Raw genomic sequence first — 9,500 nt, 5'->3', positions numbered from 1 at the left:
ATGGATAGGCAAAGCACATCATCTCCGGTCTACAACCACGACGACGAGTTCGATGCTATGAAGAACTTCATCGACGCCAAGATGGACAAGAAAATGGAGGAGCTCAAGGCCCTCATCAAGAACCGCAAGCGATCTTCCTCATCTTCGAGAAGACGCTCAAGTGCAAAGACTCCCGAACTACCATCTCTGGCGAGTACACAGAAGCATCGACATCGACGTGACCGTGAAGAGCGAGATTCAGGACACGCATTGGCTGCTCTGCCAACCCCGTGCACTCGGGCCATCGACCCCCGTGCACACGGGACCCCGTGCACACGGTCTCCCACACCCCCGTGCACACGGGCTCTACAGAACCGCGACATCAACTACAAGGCTGCAGCTTCTTCAACACATTTGGCATCTTCGCCAAGTGACTTCAAGGCATCTTCGCCTTCGGATGTACGACATCTTCGCCTACTCCACGAGCTTAAGTCCACTACCTCCACGAGATACTTTGACTTCACCGACGATGATGAGTGTCCATTCTTTGGGACTCATTACCCCGAAGAGTACCTCGAGTGGGAGTGCAAGATGGACGACTACCTCAAGCTGCACCAAGTACCCTTCGACGATCAAGTGAAGTGTGCCACAAGGATCTTCCATGACTATGCATCGACATGGTGGCTTCATAGACCTTCAACAAGCTTCACCATGACATGTCCCGCGATGAAGAAAGCAATGAGGCGATAATTTGTGCCTTCCACCTACACGGAACATCTTCAACGCCAATTGGAGAACACCATACAAGGATGCAAGTCCCTCGACAAGTACTTCAAGAACATGAAAGAAGCCTTGCGACGTGCCGGCGTGGACGACCCCATTTGGATGAAGTTCTACTTCATGATGGGATTGAACAACGACATCTCCAAGACTGTCTTCTTCGAGAACTACAAGTCCCTTGACGAAAACTACATTGGTGCTCTCAAGGCGGAGCAAGAACTCATGAAGGCTAACTCTACTCGACCCTGAGCTCACTTCGCACCGACCACGCTACAAGACGATGAGAGTGATGATGTGCCATCTTCGGCCTTCATACACGACGAGAGTGATGATGTGACATCTTCGGCCTTCATCCACGGCAACGACTACGAGACGGTTGAGCATGGACTTTGCCTTCGACCACGGCGACATATGATGACTTGAGTGACTTGTGCCACCATATTGAGAGTGAGAGTGACTTCACCACTAGCCCCATATATGATGAGTTGCCACAACTCCCATGTGAGTAGATCCACAACCCCCACCACTTGAGTGAGATGAGTGACTCCACCATATGTGAGTTTGAGTGCACCTATTTTGAGGGAGTGAGTGAGGCACCACATAGAGAGAGTGAGGTAGTTGATGAGGCATATGAGGCCATTTTGCTTTCTAACAACTTAACCTCTCCCTCTATTATGTCTTATCCTTTGGTGCTAGGTCCCATATATGATGATGCGCCGATCCTCGACGACTCCGTCCTTCCTTTGGACATGATGATGGCCATGGTGGACTATGATGCACCCCCACATGGTTCCATCAAGATGAAGATGATGACCACCATTTGGTCTTCGCCACCTCACCTACACCACTTGAGTGGAATGAACAAGGTAACATAGGTGAAGGTGATGCTCTAGTCCCACTAGTGGACTATCATGACATTGATTGATTGCATGATGTTGATCCCCCTATTGCTATGATTCATGCTAGTATGATTTCCCCATGCAATGATTTACCCATTTATGATGAGTTTGATGATTGCCATGTGGAGTCCATTAGTTGTGATGCCATGTTGCATAGGATCACTTGTGATAATTCTCTTGGTCACATCATGTTTGCCAATCCGCTTGACTTGTCATATGCTATGCATGAGATCAATCATATGTCATATTTGCAATCTCTTCATAGTGACTATGCATATGATATTAAATAAACCCAATTTGCACACATGGCATAGATGACAAGCCTGTGGTTATTGGCATTTGTTTCTCCTGTGATGATATTGACATGCTTCATTTGCATAATTTATCTCATATGCCATGCCATAGCCACCTAGCTTCGGATATGCATTGTTTTGGATGTTGTCCATTTTCTCCATATGATGTTTCCAATATTGCTCATGAGGAGACCCCCATAGTTTCCTCATACATTTTAGGAGATTTTGATTCATCCCATTCATTGCATGATCCCAATACTTGTGTGCACCATATGCTCCCCATGAATAACCATGCTATTGATGTGACATATACTTGTTTGCTCAATTTGTGTCCCCATCGTGTTATACATAACACCTATTCTTTCATGATGGATGACAGGTTTATATACCATGCATCACATTTCTTCGAGCAATGCTTATCTTGTGCTAACTCTCACGTGCACATACACATCATGATGGATGATGTGTACATTTACCACACACACAATTTCTTTCGTTTGTGTCTCTTTTGTGTAGGTACCCATGAACACTCGTCAACCTCAAAAGCCCATGAGTTGACGAAACGAGCTCTAGAGAGCAATGATGACTTGGGATTCCGTGGATTGTCCTTACCACTACTCCCTTCGCGCAAAGACTTTGCGCATCTCTTCTACATGGCCATCACATGGTTATGGGTTATATATCATTTCTCACTTTATGCCCATATTGCCATGTTCATTTGCATGATATTATAATTCCTATACCTTTGCCATGCATTTGTGACCCATGCTTTGCATTACACATGTTTCTAGATTCGCATACTTGTATGTGTATTCGCAAGCTTGGTGGAGATATTGCTTGTTGTTGCCATGTTCCATTTGTGCCCCATGCCTATGATGTTACTATGATCTTGCTTTGTGTTCGTGCTTGCGATATGTCATGTGCATTGCCTATGCCTATGATTTGCTCACATGACATGATTGCCATGATTTCCTCTAGTATGTTGCATCTTCGCACTACTAGCTTGCATGACTTGATTACTATGATTGCTTTCCATGTTGCATCCAATTCTTGGATTACTTGCTCCTATCATATGTTTGGTTGCAACAATGTCACTTCTTCACATACGCCATGTCCCATTGCTTGTCACATGATTGACTTGATTGCCTCACACATATCGAAAAATTACTATTTCCTTTGTGTTGAGTTCCATGATATCTTCACTACACCATATGCACATTATGCTTGGATTGTCTTGCACTTGCCCCATGTGTTTAGACATCTAATTATATTTGGTGTTGTGAATGATTCCTATGCATACCATAGACCGTTTGTTGAGTGCTTTATGCATGCTTGCTTTGACCTTGAGGTAGATGCTTGTTCACTTGTCACACATATTAGCATCTTCACCTCCCATTTGCATGCTTGTTTCCATGCTGTCCTTGAGTGTCCTCAACTTATATGCATAAATTCCATGCCACACTTCTTTGTCAAACCATATGCTATGCTTGATGACAACACTTGTTGGGTGAATCACCTCTTGAATGCTTGGCTTTGCTCTTACGCCAACCACATTTTTTTTCTGAGTGCTTGTTATCTTTGCTCCTTTTGAAGGAATTACAAGACGGTGCGACATTGGAGAGTGCCCATTTGAAACTACAAGATGATGAATGCTTGGTGATCGGCCACTTCTACACGGCAACATCATCTCTTTCCCATGGTGATTTGGATTTCGATCCGAGGTCAGATCTTTCCAAAGGGGGAGGGGATGACGCGGGGCATCCTATGGACATCACCATGTCAAGAGTCCATTTGGCAAGTGACACGTGCCACATCTACTTCATACATACAAAGGTGAATCATCTCCTTTACACGTGTCCACTTGTACCTTTCAAGGATGGTATACTACTTGACCCCTCTCTCTTGTGCATACATAGGTGTGAGCGGAGCTACACATTCATAGAGGAGGAGTCCAAGAAGAAGAGAACATCTACACCATCCAAAAGGGAATCCTGGAAGCGGAGAAGGAAGCGCCAAGAAGAAGGCAGCAGCTCCCAGGCGACCCCGTGCGCATAGGCCCCTCTGACCCCGTGCCCACGGTCCTCCAAGGCTGGCGGTCCTGAAGACCCCGTGCACACGGGCGTGTACCGTGTCCACAGGATCGTCAAGCCCACGGGCCTCCCGGATCCTGTGCGCACGGGCTCATGCATTAGGTCTCTGGATACCCTGTGTGCACGGGCTCCACTTACCCCGTGCACACGGGGACCCCTATGCGTGGCTGTTGGGCTTGGCCCTTGTATCCCCATCTCGTCCCTACTTCCCCCTTCATCCCTTGGACCTATATATACTCCCCTTCCTCCTCCATTTAGACTTAGCTAAGAATAGATCTAGATATTAGAGCTTAGCTCATGTACCTCCCCTTGTGGGATTCCTCTTGAGAGAGAAGACTCCATTGGAGTACAAGACCTCCATTGGAGTACAAGACCTCCATTGGAGAAGATCCCTAGTGGATAAAGCCCCCATCTAGGGAAGGATCTATCTAGATCATCAAGCCCTCATCTCCTTCATAGGATTTGGGATGAACTCTACCATGTATCTTGTTTCCCTTTGATTGTTCATGTACCTTGTGGATCTTGTGTGTTTGTTGGTCTAGTGGATGTGTGATTGGACTTGTTCTTGAGTGTTCCTCTTGTTTTCCCTCTTGTGTTCATCTTGTTCTTGGGGATGCCCCCTCCAATTCGTGAAAGATCTCCACTTAGGGTTCCACCCTACAACATCTTGGTAGCAGAGCTGTCACGACCGGGTTTTCCGGGTATAAATTTCCAGAAAAAGACCGTCGTGCTCATCAGCCCCAGGATTACTGTTAGCTGATGAGGCTCCAACTTGATACAGAAATTCCAAGCAAAATACAAAATATGAAGTACAAGACCATTCTGGCCTGTGAGTACAACAATTGGGTTTCTAGTGGTCGATGGCGGAAGCGGTTTGTGAGTCGTCAGTGTCTATGGGACTCCATTTCCCACAGGAACAGCTGACCAGGTCAACTCCTATCTTCGCGAGGCTGCTATCACCGTTGCTTAGTTTCCGGGGCTGTCATCGCCACACTCCTCTCCAAGCAAAAATCTGGCCAAGACAATAGCCAGGGACAAGCCAGTGAGTACTTTGAATGTACTCGCAAACATTAAGAACACAGGTATAATATAATTGATAATCATGCACTGAAAAATTTCATGATCACATCGTCAGTCATAAATAAAACATCTTTTATGCATGCAAGCAGGTTATTTTCATGCAACATGAATAAGCAGTGATAGAGTGGGAATAAAATGCCGCAGTCGGGCGTCTGAGCGACACCACATAAAGGGCTTTAAAAGAAATGCCATAGTCGGGCGTCTGAGCGACACCACATAAAGGGCTTTAAAAGAGATGCCTCGGAAGCGATCTCGTGTGCTCAATGACCGAGAGCTTCTCGTGGCTTTGCATCAGAAACAAGATAGGCACCACGACTGGCTAAAGCGTCAGATGCAGACCGTCTTGGTGGACGTCAATCACATCAGAAACTTGGCCACCAAGAACTCATTTGTTGCTCATGAAGCCTGTAGGAGGTCCTGGAAGAGTCTCACACTTCTATGCTCTGAAGACGATCTTCGCGAAGATGGCTTCACTAAGGATTTCAAATTTGACTCCACTCCTCGCAATGCAAGCTGGCGTCGAACTCCACCCATTGAAGATTCGGAGTACTCATCTTCGGCTGCAACTGTTGTTGCGAGAGTCATCGAAGAAGATGATGCCACTTCACCAGCCATGGCTTCACCACGTCTCGACACTGCACCAGGCCCCTCTTCACCACCGAACGTCAACATCGACCCTGCTCCTTCATCTACTCCTGATGGGAACAAGTAGACGCTCTATGTCTTCAAACCTTTTTGGTCCTTACTAACAAAAGGGGGAGAAGCATATGAGTTGATAGTCTTCAAGCGGGTCCATATGGGTGGTTGCTATCTTTTTTTGCTAAGTGGTTACAACTCTCGTTTTTGATACATTTGGTTCTTTGGGTTGTAACACTTAAAACTTGATGGTCGTCTGCCACTTTGTCTGCCACTTTGTGATGCGATGATAAATTCCGCATGAAGTCATTCCACAGACGTCCATTTCTCATTATGCATGTCATTATCTTAGTTATATCTTTATTTGCATAATGAATTGTCTTCATAAAGTGAAGAGGATCTCCACAATTAAAACCTGCCATGTGCATTTGCATTCAAGAGCAAACTACTCATATGCACATCTTCAGGGGGAGCCTTTTTGCTACTTATGAAGACAATGCCTTTACCCCTACAATTTCACATACCTTTATCCCCGTTGAAAACTTCAACTAGTTTGTCATCAATCACCAAAAAGGGGGAGATTGTAAGTGCATCTAGTGCCACCCCTAGTTGGTTTTGGAGTATTGACGACAAACTTGGTTGAGGGACTAATGTGTTTGTGAGAATTGTAGGATAACACAGGTAGTAGTCCCTCATTGATTCGGATTACCTACCAGAGATGACCCCTAAAAATGTGTGAAGACATTGAAGACAATGATGGTCTGTGAAGAGATTCACATTGAAGACTATGACATGTGAAGACATCGCATGAAGACTATGGACTGCGAAGACATAGTTGTTTCGTATTTTCCTTTTCTTCTTTGTTGAGTCATAGGAACCACCGTACTGTTAAGTGGGGTCTAAGTGAACAAAGTCAGAGTGACTGAAGTGATGCTCAACCAAATCCTATGTCTTCGAGCGAAGACAATGAGAGCAAATCTTATCCAGAGCTGGATAAGTCAGCTTTACTTGTAGCCCAACTCAAGCTACCGCGTGTGTTTGAGATCTGACTGTTAGACACATGACAGTTCCTTAGTGACCCAGGGTCATTTCGGAAAAATCAGGTCGGGTTGCCTCTTGGCTATAAATAGCCCACCCCCTACACCATAAATTGGTGGCTGCTCAGAGTTAGTGCACGGCTTTTGTTGTTTGAGAGCAACCCACCTCCGAAGCCTTTGAGAGAGAAATCCTTGCGAGGACAAAGCCCTAAACACCCAGAGCCAAAGAGTGTTAGGCATCACTGAAGTCTTTCTGTCTGCGTGATCTGAAGACTTGTTACACTTGAGGACTGTGAATCCTCCAGCCGGTTAGGCATCGCGTTCTGAGCATCCAAGAGTCATTGTGGATCGCCGGTGAATGAAGTCTGTGAAGGTTTGGAAGTCTGCCTTGAAGTCTTACCAGAGTGATTGGGCGAGGACTGTGTGTCCTTAGCTCCAGGGGAATAAGGTGAATACGCGGTCTTCTGAGTTGAATCTCAGCCTCCCTAACCAGACGTATAGTTGTCACAGCAACTGGAATTGGTCCAACAAATCGTTGTCCTCAGCAAGCAACTGGTTCTATCCTTACCTCTCTCTTTACTTATAGTTTGTCTTTGTGAAGTCATTGTCTGCTTGCATGATCTGATTGACTTCATTGTGTGAAGACTGTTATTGTTTGGCTTCATACTATCTTCCATCCTGATCCATACTATCTTCGGCGGAGCGACCCCGGATCCCGTTCGGTACAGAGAGGGTGAAGAGCGTGCTTGGGATTTATACTAACGGCTCTTCCGACATGACGCGGTGGGGTGGCAGCCTTCCCTCCATGCTCTAACGATGGTGCTCTTCGGTAGTGGCAGGAGTGTTAGGTTGCACCGCGGTGGTAGTGCAGCTGTGGATGATCGCCGAATCTGGGCGGCCAACTCTAGGGCTTTGAAGGTTGTCTTGCAAATGCACAGGTTGTCAGTTGGATGTTCTTGGGACAAATCCGGGTGAAAACCTGGTCTTCGGTCGGTGGCCAGAGCCGGTGATGGTGACCCCCCTTGGCGTCGTTTCCTTCATGAAGGCATCATCGAGGTGAAACTCCCAACTCCTCCTACTTCCTCTAGGGGAAACCCTTGATTCGTCGATTGGATGATGGCGGCGCTCTTTTTTTGTTCCCTCCTTGGGGCATCATTCATGGAGGTGTGCATTGGCTTGAGGGACCAGTGGATGGTTTTAGCGGCGGAGCGGCGTTTCATGTCACACATCGACAATGTGGAAACTCGGCGACGTGGTGCAGCAGGGTCTCAGCGACGAATGTATGATGATGGACGCGCGTAGGAAGGTGGTGTTGTCTAACGCTGTGGTGGCATCGACAACATGCTTGGCAAGGTCGATGTGTCAGTATCTCCTCTGAAGACGGACCAATGTGGAAGACGATGGCGGTGGCATCTGAGACTGCGCTGGACCGGTGTTGCCCCAGACCCGGCAAGAGGCTTGGTTGGGGCCTCCGGCTTTAGATGTTAGGCTTTGGTGCGATGTCTGTTTTGTATTCGGCTCGGACATTCGGCACCCCTTCATCAAGTGGATAGTAGTAGCAATAGATGTTGCCAAGATGGTGGCTTCAGATTAATGATGTATTACTTTGTATGATCTTTTTGAATAATTAATAAAATGGTTGCATGCATCATCCAGATGCAGAGGCCCGGGGTCATCCTCCTTTTCTAAAAAAAAGTTAGTTCTGAAGTAAGTCTTGCTGAGTACATTTGTACTCACGTTTGCTTAACTTATGTTTGGCAGAGGAGACTTCGGTCTCACTAGTAGTTCCACGTGGGCTTCGATGAGTAGCTTGGGAATCCCAGACAGAGGTCTGGTTCCTTTGGAGGGTCTTGTAGGTAGACATGCTTCTAGCCTTCTTTATTTCTAGCTGTCTGTACTCAGACATGTTTATGCTTCCGCTTGTTGCTTGTATGACTTTGTATGTTGGGTCATGAGACCCATGTTTGTAATATCATGTTATGTATGGTTCTTTGGAGCCTCTGAAATGAATACCTTGAGTCGTACAGTTATGTTGTGATGCCATGTTGTACCAACACATACTTGCATGTTCTGCGTACATATGATGTGTATTGCTATGTGTTGGGTCACGACATGTACTATGTAGTTCCGCCAGGACTGCTGCGTAACAAGCTATTCTACAATCGGTTGCAGAATATATTTTGTACATTGCATTGAAATCTCTCATCTCCACAAAACCTAGAACTTCTATGTATTTTTTCAAAATGTGGCATGTAATATATCACTGGAAATCCATGGAAAAGGCAGTCATATTTCATGCATAACGTTCACAAAATCCTTGCGGTTTGATAATATATCTAAAATCGGTGGATTTTTTATTAACAAAAATGCAACTTGTACTCCCTCCATCCGAAAAATATGACCTTTTGCACAACAGTCCTCTTACTTTCAAATATTTGCAAACAAGTCCTTGAAAATGTATTGTACTTGATAGTTTCTGTTTGATGCCAAACATTTGGTGAGTACAGTGAGGAGGAAGGAGTACCAAATTAGCAATGCGACAGCTACCACTAAACATCATCAAGGAGCAACCACGTCTTTGTTCTTGGGCTCATGTCACTACATTAATTTCTATTCCTGGCTCGTTGTGACCAGCAACAGGAAATTAACATACAGATCTTTTGAAGATCCATGTACCATCTTGCCTCCTTAATTTGCTACTCCTTC

General features: G+C 45.8%; 1 pseudogene; it reads left to right on the top strand.

Moving 5' to 3' along the window:
- LOC147959708 (uncharacterized) lies at window positions 1-2,509 on the top strand (annotated as a pseudogene).
- The last annotated feature ends 6,991 nt before the right edge of the window (window positions 2,510-9,500 follow it).

This window comes from Triticum urartu, chromosome 7A (assembly GCF_056163025.1).
Source record: "Triticum urartu cultivar PI428250 chromosome 7A, HENAU_Tu73, whole genome shotgun sequence".
Taxonomy (NCBI): Eukaryota; Viridiplantae; Streptophyta; class Magnoliopsida; order Poales; family Poaceae; genus Triticum; species Triticum urartu.
Note: the sequence above shows the minus strand (reverse complement) of the source record. Positions and strands in the feature narration are given on the sequence as shown.